Raw genomic sequence first — 12,594 nt, forward strand, 5'->3', positions numbered from 1 at the left:
GCAGTAAGAGCCACCACTGCGTTCTGCAGGAACTCTCTAATCCTGAACAGTAAAATCAATCGGGCTTGGGGATGGTCTTCCAGAGACCTCAGGACCGACAGTGAAATACACGATATGATACTACTGATTTATAAAATACGACAACTTCACTCTGTAGGTTTTGGGAGCTTCGAGAATCTTAGAGCCATAGACTCCAAAGCCATTATTTCAGAGCCAGCAGAGCTATCACGAGGCGAAGGGATTCTTCAGGTTGACTCAGTTTGCTAGTAACAGTGACACAGTAAAAATCTGGGTATTATCACGTCCACCCAATGCCACTGCTATTAAAGTTCACTGCTTCTAGTAACGCGCCTACTGCTTGATACTCACGGTATCAGTATTTTGGACGTGGAGGTGGGGAATGCATTCTTTAAAGCCAAATAATTTAGGATGGACTGTTACTGAACTACAGAAAGTCGAGTCAGCCTATTTTAATCCTCCTTAATCCGGCCACTGGCAATGGACGAAACTGAGCACTCATCCAGGAGCACTGGCACTTTATAGACAATCTTAGCTGTCCAGACTAAGGGAGAGGGAGGGGGCAGGAAGTGATACAGCGTTTGAACTGCGCCCGCACGGAGCAAGATGCTTCCCAACACGGAGCTCCCCTCTTGGAGCCCGCTCCGAACTTTCTGCCCCATCGTCCTACAGTTCTTGCCTCTCTCTTCCCCAACGATGCTTCCCTCACTAACCGCGCAGTGTCTCACTTATTTCATCATATTCATAGGAAGGGTGCTTCTGTGGACATTCTTATACGAGTCTTTTGTGTACACAGGCTCTCATTTCTCCTGGGCATATGTCCCTAGAGGCTGCATTGCAACGTCAACAGTCACCCAAAGGAAAAGGGGTAAACGAAGCGAGAGGCTCTCCTACTGCGCGGAGCACGTGAACGAACGTGGCAACGACACGTGAACGGCGGGTACAGGTGGTGCTACGGAAACTTCCAAGTCTTTGAATCTCGAAAGCATCCTGTTAGAAAGAGACCCTGTCCTTATAGCCCGCATATGCGGGAAGAGAACAAGGTACAGAGTCAGAGCAGAGGGCAGACCCCAACTCCCCAGCACGGCGGTGTCCTCTACAAAGGAACGCTCTTTAGGAAAACGAGATCAAAGGTGCCAGACTCCAGGGCTGCCGGGCTGTGAAATATCACTGAACAGAAATTAGTCAGCTTGTCTACGGTGACTGTCTCCTTTTTCTCCCCCCTCTGTTTTTCATGCTTTAAAATAAAGCTTGATTAGCATTTCGACCCAAGGGTTGGTTTTTCCAAAGAGGCAGCAAACCGCAACCTTGAGCTTGAGTTTTGATCAGTTCACAAGCCAGATTTCAGCATTCACAGTTGTAAAAGAAAGCGACCCAGGAGACTCAGGATTCCATTTTAGTGCCGCTGCTAATAGCCAGGACAACCGCTGGTGCGGTCTATTCAATCCGGGCGCCAACATCGTGTGAGTGTGTGTGTGTGTGTGTGTGTCCCCGCGTCAAGGGTGGGAAACCCTGGAGACATTCCTTTCAGCTGTCATAATCGTGGCCTTGTTATTTGATCTCTCTCCTCAGTGACACACAGGATTTTCCAACCTTCCTTCAGCCCTCTGCTATTTAATCCTTGGACCCTAAAGATCACATCCACCTTCTCTGCCTGCCTACCCTCTGTGGACGTTTACAAATGCTCTTCAGGACATGCACCTTCCTGCTGTCTTTCTGCCTTCCTCCACAGGGTGCCCTTAATTGCATTTTTTATGTCGAGGAACTTGCAGATCCACGTGCAAGTGTGAGAAATAATGCAGAGCGTCCCAAGTCATCTTCATGCATTTCCCCAAGAGTAACGTCTTGCAGAACTGCAGTCCTATGGCACCACCCGGAAACATATCCACCAACCTCCCGGGTTCTACGTGCACTCCTCTGTGTGGTCGTGTACAGCTAATGCAGTTTTATCGCACGTGTAATCATTCCTCCATATCATTTTTACTCTAGTTCACACATCGCTTTGATTGGGTATCGCACCCTTTAACACAGATGCATACATTTGACCAAACTCTCAGGGAGCATAATTCCTGTCTGCACTCAGCCTGTAACGCCATGTGGATGGACGTAAACTTTTCTGGACTCTGAAATTCTTCTCACTGAACTGGTAGTCAGTGCTTTGTTGAGATGCGTTCCCTGCGACGGTGTGGAGAGTCGCTGGGGTTTGGAGTCCTCTGTCTCAGTAGTGGATCGTCACTCCTAAATTTGGCAACCATCCTTCACTGTGACCCACAGCGTCCTATTTTTAAATTACGCCCTGGTGCAATGTTGGACCCTGAAATCACACACATATAAATGTGAGTAAATCTGGAGACAAACTGTACAAGGTGGTAGAGGAGAGTCCTTGCTATTTGATCTCATTTGATTTCAAAGCCCCAAATGATACAGCCCCCCAAAAGCTGTATAACCAAAAAAAAAACAAAAAACAAAAAAAACCCCCCCAAAACCCAGCATTTCAGTGATTTCCGGAGCATGAGACGGATTCTGCCGACCAAGACGAACATATAGGTAGGATTTCATCTGTGTGCCCAGCAGGAAATTCCCCAGACTTGCCAGAAGGATAAGAATGACAGGACGCACGCCACCACTCCCATGTGAAGGTCGTCTTAAGCTGTGACCAACCGCATGAGAAAGGTGGGGGAACATTTGCGGGGAGTAAGCGATGGCTCCGTCTCCAGGTGAGAGATTAAACTTCTCCTACTGCTCGCCTCTGCTCAGGAGAGGCGCGAGGCAAAATCCCAGTCAGATCTGGGAGCCTGGAGAGAGAACCACGTCCTACCAGGGGCGTAACACGGGGAGGAGGTGACACATAACGAGCCGCGTTAACAACACGTCTCTGGTAGCTCCTTGCTCAAGACGGTCGTGGGAACCACTTCCGGGTCAAACAGCTGGCGACGCCTCCCTGCGGAGCCCGGCGCGGAGGTGAAAGGTTGTGGTTCCGCCCGAGCCCGCACATCTGGATCCGTGTGATATGCTGAGGTGCCGACCAAGCAGGTAGCGGGCTGTGCCTGGGTGTGTGTGTCTGTCTGTCTGTCTGTCGGGCATGGCTGGAGATCAGCACAGGGTGGGAAGCAGCTGGACTCGCTGCCCTGCAAGCAGGAAAGACTAAGGGCAGACACTCCATTGAGAGGAAACTTGTCCACGGTTCTAAAACAACTGTTAAAGCAGGAACAGCAAGTCCACAAGCCAGCGTTATGCTTTCATGATTTAAACGGAACTGTGTGGATCAAGCAGCCCAGATTCCTCGGAACAATTCCTCTAATGGAAAAAAAAAAAAAAAATGTTGACGGGCGGAATCAGTAATAATCTTTAGGCATACGACATACACGGGACACAAATTTTCTCTTAATTTCATGTTCCCTTGACTCCTGAATCCACAGTATAAACAAATCATCCTGTTACATCAAGATCCCAGCCTTCCTTCCTGAGGTTCCTTAGAGAAATGAGGGCTCAGATATCCCGTTATCTCGGTGTTAGGCGAGGGGAGAGATCATGCTGGATTTCCCTTTCTTCCAGCAGCCAGACTCGCATTTCTCCACCTTCTCTTCACATGCACAAGGAGCAGAGAACTTCCTGCCAAAGAAAGGGCCTGGATTTGCACAGCCAGTTGCATCCTGAGCCAGGAGGGAGATGATCTTTCTTCTGAAGCTCTGGACACAGGACATAGCTGCCCCTTCCTCCGTGCCCAGTTTCCCCCTCTGCAAACAGGGATACACTTCCTACCTGCCTCGCGGGTAAACTAGCGACTCTCAGGTCAGATAACAGGGCGGAAATGCTGAGATGCCAGCCTAGGAAGCTCCACGCAAGCTGAAGGGTACGGTTCTCGTTTTCACTGGTGCGCCCCTCGGAATGTGTAGAAGGCGGTGTGTGCAGACTCGCGAAGCCGCGGGCCGTAATCGGAGAATGCCAACGGCCGCCAGCGTTTTTGTTACCGCGCTCCGAGTGGCAGCCAGCAGCGACGAGCAGCTTCCCTTCGGCGTGGTGGAGCCAGCCCCTCCCTGTGTTATCAGGAGACTGGAGAATGTTGGCCACGTCTCTGGTGTCTGCTTGGCACGGAGGCCCGGAGCACTTTCACCTCTTCATCCGGATCCCCTTTCAGTCTCACAAACACGGTGAGCGGCTTCCGCAGAGGCTGTGCCTGACTTCAAGGCTTTGCAGATCGCGCTGGGCCGACGAGAATCGGTGGGCAGGGATGAAGTGAACTCAAGACACACATTTTTGTGCAACGTAGGCTTGGCAGAGTGAGAACGAGAGATTTTTAAAACAAGAGACTGGTTCCTTTTTTCTTTTTCCCTCCGCAAATGACCCCTGTTTCAGATGCTACCTTTTTAGGTTATGTCTAAGGAACGAATTTCTGAACGGAAAGACGCTCCTCTTAAGTATTTTCCGGGAGAGGCTGGACCATGAATTTCTGATTGTCAGAAGAACACCTAGCGGGGGAGGGTTGCCAACTCACTTTGGAACTTTTCTGGCGACACACCTGCTGCCTACTTTCTTAGAGAATGGGGCCTCTCTCTCTCGGGGCAAGAGAAAAGGCGTAGACAGAAGGCAGTTTTGCTCTGAAGCCAGGAAAGAAAAGGGCGTTTTAAGGACAACTCCGGCGACTAGCTTCTCTAGAAGGTTTAAGGCAATAAAAGAGGTCTGTGTGCTGAGCTGAAAGTAAAACCCTCTTACACCTTCACAAATGTGGAGACTTCCCCATTCTAGGAAGATGGCCCCGGGACATGGAAATACTCACTGCTAACCAAGAAGGGTTTGAAAAAAAGGAAAAAGGAAAAAGAAAACGAAAACCATGGTCCGGACAGGTTACTTTCTGTCTGCAAGTCAATTTTACTGTTGCAATAAGACCATGCCACGACTAGGGAATGCAGCATCTTTCCGCCCTGGAACCTTCTCCTTGGATGCCAGTCTCAAGACAGATGAAGGTCTATCTGGGGTCTTCTGATTTCATCCAAGTCTTGGGCAACCTGAACTGACACGCAAAACCATCACACGCTCCAGCCGACACCGAGACCGCTGCCTGGCCCACACAAGGCATGGGCGTCGCAGAGCCATGGGTACCTGGGCTGTACAGGCTAAAAAGATCTAATAATGTTAAATGCAATGGCCCCTTGTTCAGTGAGGCCAGTAGCCTCAGTTCGGGCTATTTTCCATAGCTGTAGTGTTGGATAACGGAAGTAATTTACCCCAACTAGCACCCTGAAGGCTGTCTTTGCTTGCACTTGTTCAGCACAGACTTTTCGATGAAGATCTTTGTTCAGACCCCGGTCCAGGAGATTTTCTGCTGCATTTCCCTGTAAGGCGCTAGACAGGAAACAGTTTAGGCTCTGCAGCGCACGCGGCGTCACTTGCAACTGCTTGATGCTGCCACCGCAGCACGAGACAGCCACGTACAACACGCAAACAAGTGAATGGGACTGGGTCCCAATAAAACTTCACTGCATCCGACAAGCGGAGGGCCAGATCTGGCCCACAGACTGTAGTTGGTTGACTCCTGCTCTAGAAGCTGAGGTTGTCCAGGTATCCAGACTCTGGTGCCCCGGGCATTGGGGCAATAGCTTAAAGCAGGGGTTGGCAAAGTGCAGCCAACGGACCAAATCTTCCCAGTTTACCCAGGGAAGTGTTACAAACAAGCAGGATAAATGAACTACCGTGAATTATAGCAACGTGTAGCAGTATCTTAGAAACCTGATACTCAATGAAAAAGATAAAGTCACCAAACACTGCACATTGATTACCATTTTTTTAATAAACCGCAGAGGCAATTAACACTGACCTGCTTCGGTGTTGCTATACGTCAGCCTCACCTGTCGTAAGATTTAATAGAGATGGAATTGTGCAGCGTGTGCTCTTTTTAAATTTTTTTTTTTTAATCTGGTTTCTCTCCCTCAACATACTCACTTTGAGATTCGCCCATACTGCTGCATGTAATGATGGTTTCTTCATTTTTATGCTGAGTAACCATCCATGTACCACAGTTTATCTTTTCTCCTGCTGACACGGTTGTCACTTCCAGTTTGCGTGTACTGTGCCGAAAGCTGCTGACACGGGTGCGTCCATCTTTGTGTGTACATACACGGTATCGGGTCTGGGCTAAGTCCTATGAGGGATCTGCTGGGTTGGACCACGGGAGGTGTGTGTAACCCTGTAAGAGAACGCCCCGTTGTTTTGCAGCGTGACGTTCCACGTCCCCAGCAGCCATGATGAGTGACCCCGTTGTCCTTCACTGACACTTGCTATGGTCGCTCTTCTTTTTTTTTTTTTTTTTTTTATAAATTTATTTATTTATTTTTGGTAGCGTTGGGTCTTCGTTGCTGCGCATGGGCTTTCTCTTGTTGCGGCAAGCGGGGGCCACGTTTTTTGGTTTTTTTTTTTGGGTGGTACGCAGGCCTCTCACTGTTGTGGCCTCTCCCGTTGCGGAGCACAGGCTCCAGACACGCAGGCTCAGCGGCCACGGCTCACGGGCCCAGCCGCTCCGCGGCATGTGGGATCTTCCCGGACCGGGGCACGAACCCGCGTCCCCTGCGTTGGCAGGCGGACTCTCAACCACTGCGCCACCAGGGAAGCCCTATGGTCGCTCTTCTTAAGGGCCATCGTTTTGGCCAGTGTGTACTGACATCTCCTGGTGGTTTTCATTTGCATTTTCCTGATGATAAACGATAGTGAAAATGATCAGTCAGCAGTTCCCTGGATGTGAGGAGGACGATGGCGGCAATGAAGTACAACGAGGGCTGAAGTAACATTTTGGGGTGACTGACATATGCTCCGTGTCATTATGGTAGTTGTTACGTGAGTATATACACCTGTTAAACTTGAACACAGGGGTATCTCGCTATATGTGACCTAACCTCAACAGAACTAATACTGACATAGGAAATGGATTTGCAAAAGTCACAAAACAAAATCTACTTAGGGACAAATACATGTGTAATAAAATTCTATTTAAAAAGATAATAAAAAGCACAAAAATTAAATATAGGGGCCGTTACCGGGAAGAGAAAAGGCGACATGATAAAAGAGGAATACAGAGATCAACTTAGCTTCACAGGCATTTGGAGGGTCCATCGGCGTTAACTTTATTCTTATGTGACATAACTTATACATAGAACAGTACGCTGTTCATAAAGATACGTAAAGCACTGCAGGAAACATTCTACTTATAAAAACAAGTTCTGGGCTTCCCTGGTGGCGCAGTGGTTGAGAGTCCGCCTGCCGATGCAGGGGATACGGGTTCGTGCCCCGGTCCGGGAGGATCCCACGTGCCGCGGAGCGGCTGGGCCCGTGAGCCATGGCCGCTGAGCCTGCGCATCCGGAGCCTGTGCTCCGCAACGGGAGAGGCCACAACAGTGAGAGGCCCGCGTACCACAAAAAAACAAAACAAACAAAAAAAAAAAAAACAAACAAACAAAAAAAAAGTTCTTCGTGTTTGGGTTAGAATATTATAAGTGGTCACATTCCAAGTACTTGTTTTCAAGCCACATCTCTGTAATGTGGGATACACTGTGGCAGTCGATACTGTTAGGGTCTCGCCTGACAGGACAGGGCTGTTCAGAAAACCCGCTGAAAGAAGCCGAGGATACAGTAAAACGTTTTCAGCGGGAGCAAATACATAATGTTAAATTGAAGGGGGCCATATAATCTGATTTATGCTTTTACAGAGGACATTTAAACGCACATCAGTAAGCGAAGAAGCCAGTGTGAGAAGGTTACATGTTGTAATGATTCCAACCATATGACATTTTGGAAAAGACAAAACTAGGGAGGTGGTGAGAGAATCAGTGGTTGCCAGGGCTTATGGGGGAGGGAAGGATAAACAGGCAAAGCACAGAGGATTTTTAGGGCAGTGAAAATACTCTGTATGACATTCTGACATCATACAGAAGGATACATGCCACTACACATTTGCCGGTTCCCAAAGAATGTACCACACCACGTGCACACCCTAAGGTAAACTACGGACTTTGGGCGATCGTGATCAGTCAATGTAAGTTCATTCTTGGTTTAAAAAAAAAAAAAAAAAGTACCGTTTTGCTGACTGATGCTGATAACAGGAGAGGCCATGCATGTCCGTGGGCGGGGTCGGGGGGGTGTAGGTGGGACATCTCTGTACCTCCCTCTCAATTCTGTTGTAAGACTAAAACTCTCCTAAAGATAGCCTTTCGATAAAAATCAGCAGGGCTGCTGCACGGTGACCGAGAGGAGGGGAAGCAGAGGCGTACTGCAGGGCACCCGGGGCGTGGGGGGGTGAAGATGACGTCGCATAAAGGAGATATAGCTTTGAAAGGCATATTCTAGAGTTCTTACGGATGGAATCTGCCGGCACTAGGCCACAATTTAAGAATACGTCTCATACGGTACACCTCAGCTAATCTTTCACCCCTATGAAGCTTCTACGTAAGGCCGGGCTCTTGTTAGAACCTACTTGGCCAGCTTGCTGGGTCATTCTACAAATTCATAGTGGTCAGTTTTATCTCATGTTGCTATGAGATTTAGAGGCCAGGTTTGACAGCTAAAAGGCAGAAATCATAACCACGTGCCGGCTGCGATTTTCTTTCGGACGTTAATCTTCTATGAGTCTTGGACCAGGGGCAGGCAACACATGGCATTGTGGGCCACTCACACACGGAGGGCTTCCTCTGACATTCTCCACTGAGGGAATATCGGTGATGAGAGAGTGCCATCACTCCAAAATAATTCCTTCAGAACTTTCTCTACAGAGACCATGATACTTGGCTCAGCAGCAGCAGCAGCTGAAAACTGACTTTGCATAGCACAGAAGTCCATCTAGCTATAAAAGTACATCGTCTAAACTGTCACTGGTTAACAGAGAGCTTTTAAAATAAGGGTCGGATTACTCCTGGAAAAGAAAAACGAACAAGCCCACCGCCTGCCGTAATGCTTTCAGTTCTCCCGCCCGCATTCACTCTCACCCCACTGGCCGCCTCCGCCCGCAGAGGCTGTAGAAGAGCCTGCGCTTTCCGGTCGCAATGCAAGTTGGCATCTTTCGAGGTCAACCCTCCAGGCTTTTCTTCCAGACGTTCACGTGAGCCTTTCACCCGAGCATGCTGTCCTCCCAGCTACAGTCCCTTCCCTCCAGCCTTGGCTTAGCGATCAGCGTTTGAGAGATTTCAGGACAGAACTGTTTTAGGAAGTTAGTACTTTTAATTCTGTAAGTGAGGACCTTGCTGTTTCGTTTTGTTACAAGAGCATTTCAGTTTCAAAACGAGGCGCTCAGCCTGGGGAATGGACATTCAGAAGACAAACGCCTATGCGTGAGCCAAGGTCAGAGTTACTGCAGACTGGCCCCCAGTTACCGCCCTTAGTGAAGAAAAGGCAGCTGTGTAACTTGAAACGAATTCAACTTCCCGTCCTCCTAAGCACCTGCGTTTTACCGTCAGGGTTACTAGTCACAGAGCGACTGGGAATTTGAATGCAGCCAATTCAATAATAAACTACCTAAGTAAACAGGGAAGAACTTTTACTGCCTGTAGTTTGGTGAAAACAATGGAGAAGCACAGTCCCGTGTGGATTTCATCTCCACCGATTGCTCGTGCGGAACGGAAGGAGGGCGGGGAGCGTACAATCCAACCGCAGCACGTGATTACAAGCCAGCGAAGCCCCAAAGCCCACCAGGGAGTGATAAAAGTGCAATTTTCCATACCCCTGCTCGCCTTTCACACACTGCCACACAGTAAAGGAAGACATTTCTCACGATACAGATGTCCTATTATCTGCATAGGGGGCGTCAGCAGGGCCAGGAGGAGACTGGCGGTTGGTCTGTTCCTCGTATCACGTCCTCAACAGGCCAGGACGCCGGGAGCGTGATGCGGAACATCTGCTAAGAACTCCGCGCTTCCCTCAGCAACTTCAAAGGATGGTCCCAAGGCCATGTGCAAACAAATACTCTGACCGCAAGTTGAGATCATCTATTCAACTGTTTAGAAACCGAGGCGCACGTTAACTTAGAGTGCACTGTACACGTCTGAGGAGTGCAGCGCTGTGACCCTTCCCTGCCTGTGCACCTGTGCAAAGAGGACCGAGGGGACGCTACGGAACAGTCCCTACACAAGCTTCCCTCTGCTGACACACTTCGCGCCCCCAAGACAACCTCGATTCTCACTTCTATCGTCATGGGTTAGTCTAGACTGATTCTGAATTTTGTACAAGTGTTTCCAAAGTACAGTAACCCAGGTACAGCTAGACACCTAGACATAGTCCTATACGCAAACGTCTGCATTCACATTAAGCCACACGTGAGGTCGGTCTCCAGCCCTAATCCACGGCCAGTCTCCTGCCTGGCGGTCTGCAAGCTTCCACGTCGACACTGAGAAAGCTGGCTCCTACCGCCCACGCTCCCTTTACGTAAAATTCAACTCCAGCACACACACGTGCACCGCCCCATCCCAGCACGTGACCCGCAGCCGCAGACACTGCGGAGGAACTCTATGGACGAGTGCTGATGTCGCTCGCTTTCCTCTGTCTTTACTCTCAGAGCCTCCGGTCATTCCCAAGGTCACGCAGCTCAGCACTTTCCCCTCCATCCCCGTCGCCCAGTTGTTTCCTACACAGGGTTTGGAACACAGATTGTTTTGTCACAGCCGGCATTCTCTCCTGAATCTTCTAACTTACGTGATCTCGAGAAGCACGGCGTATGTTAAAGTTGACTCTCTGCGCTGTCAAGCGCTAGGGGTTTTGTCAAACGCCTCGCGCCACGTATCCACCACGGATTATAGCACCATACAGGGCACTCTCGCCACACGTAAAGGCCCTGTGTGTCACCTGATCGATCTACTGATACTTCCCCCAGCCCAACCCTACAGAGCACTGACACTTCACCACTCTAATTCTCCCTTTTCCAGAATATGCCCCACAAGCAGAATAACACAGGGTGGGGCCTCTGAAGACTGGCCTGTGCACTTAGCAATATGCGTTTAAGGTTGCTCCACCTTCTGTGGTCTGATCGCTCACTCCGCTCTTCTCCGTTACGGAATCAGAGTCCATGGTGTGGACGTCTCTACCGTCACGGTTTGCTTACCGTCCACCTGCGGAAGGACGTCTCGACCACTTGCAGGTGATTTGGGTGATTATGAGTAAAGCTGATAGAAACGTGTACGTGCAGGGATTTTTTGGGTGGACAAAGTTTTCACATCAGGTGGGTCAACATTCAGGAGCGTAACTGCTGGATGGTACTGTCAGCCTACGCTTAGCTTTGTTAGAAACTGCCCAAGTGTGTTTCAAAGTGGATCATTTTGCATCCCTGCCCCCCGGCACTGCATGAAAAGAGTTCCTGTTTCTCCACATTTTCTCCAGCAATTGGTGGTGGTGGTGTTTTTTTGGCGGGGGGCGGGGGATTTGTTGTTTTGTTTTGTTTTCACTATTCTAAAGGGGCAGAAACAACTCATAGTTTTAATTCCCTTTAAAAAAGATGTTTAACATCCTTTTTAATGCTTATCTGGCACCTGTGTATCATTTCGGTGATGAGTCTGTTCAGTTGTTTTTTTCTTCCTAATTTTTAACTGAGTGGTTCTTGTTGACTTTTAAGAGTTCTTTGTATATTTTGGACACAATTCCTTTAACAGATATGTGTTTTGCCACTGTTTCCTTCCCGTCTCTGTCTTATATTTTCGTTCTTGGAACAGGGCAGTTTCCAATTTCAATGACCCCCTACTTATTAATTTTTTTCTTTCATGGGTCATGCTTTTTGTGGTATATCTAGAAAGTCACTGGCAAACCAGAGGTCACCTAGATTTTGTCCTATGTTCGTTTCTACAAGTTTCACAGTTTCGCAGTACACGTTTAGGCCTAAGGCTCCATTTTGAGAGGGTTTTGAAAGGCGTAACTTTTTTCAAGGTCTGAGGCTAAGTTCCCTTTTTTGGGGGGTGATGTCTAATTGTTGCAGCACCAAAAAGATTATACATTCTCCTTTGAGTCGCCTTTGCTTATCAAAACTCGATGCACTCTGTGCAGTTCTGTTTCTGACTCTCCATTCGGTTCCTTGGGTCCCTCCGTCCCTGGATTAAATCAAGGAGTACGTGGAGCGTCAAAGCACAGACACACCCTCAGTCAACGTCCACCACTGTGTCCCCACGTCCCCTCCGCTCCCTGCGTTCTATGAATGCATCTCTATAATGGGCCCAAGAAGTGTAACAACAGACTTATTAATACTGTTATTGTTAATAACAATATTAACATCAATAACCAGCAGCTTGACTCACTGCTACCTCCTGTATTCCTCTGCTCGCTATGGGAATAACGAGGCCTTGCAGGAGAATGACAGTGTGTGCACGTGATGAAATCCTCACTGAGTATGCACCTCACCAGAAGCCAAAAGGAAGCTGCCTTTCAAAACTGATGGCAGAAATTTTATTTCTTTCCTTTGCCCGAAGTTTTCCAGTGTAACCTTCTCATTTTCGATACCGACTCCCTTTTCTCTAAAAGCAAGGCACGGAAGGCCACACGCTGTATGTCCCATTTCTATGAAATGTCTAGAACAGACAAAGATATAGTAGCGTAGTGGCTGCCTGCTGGTGCGGCTGT

This window comes from Kogia breviceps, chromosome X (assembly GCF_026419965.1).
Source record: "Kogia breviceps isolate mKogBre1 chromosome X, mKogBre1 haplotype 1, whole genome shotgun sequence".
Classification (NCBI taxonomy): Eukaryota; Metazoa; Chordata; class Mammalia; order Artiodactyla; family Physeteridae; genus Kogia; species Kogia breviceps.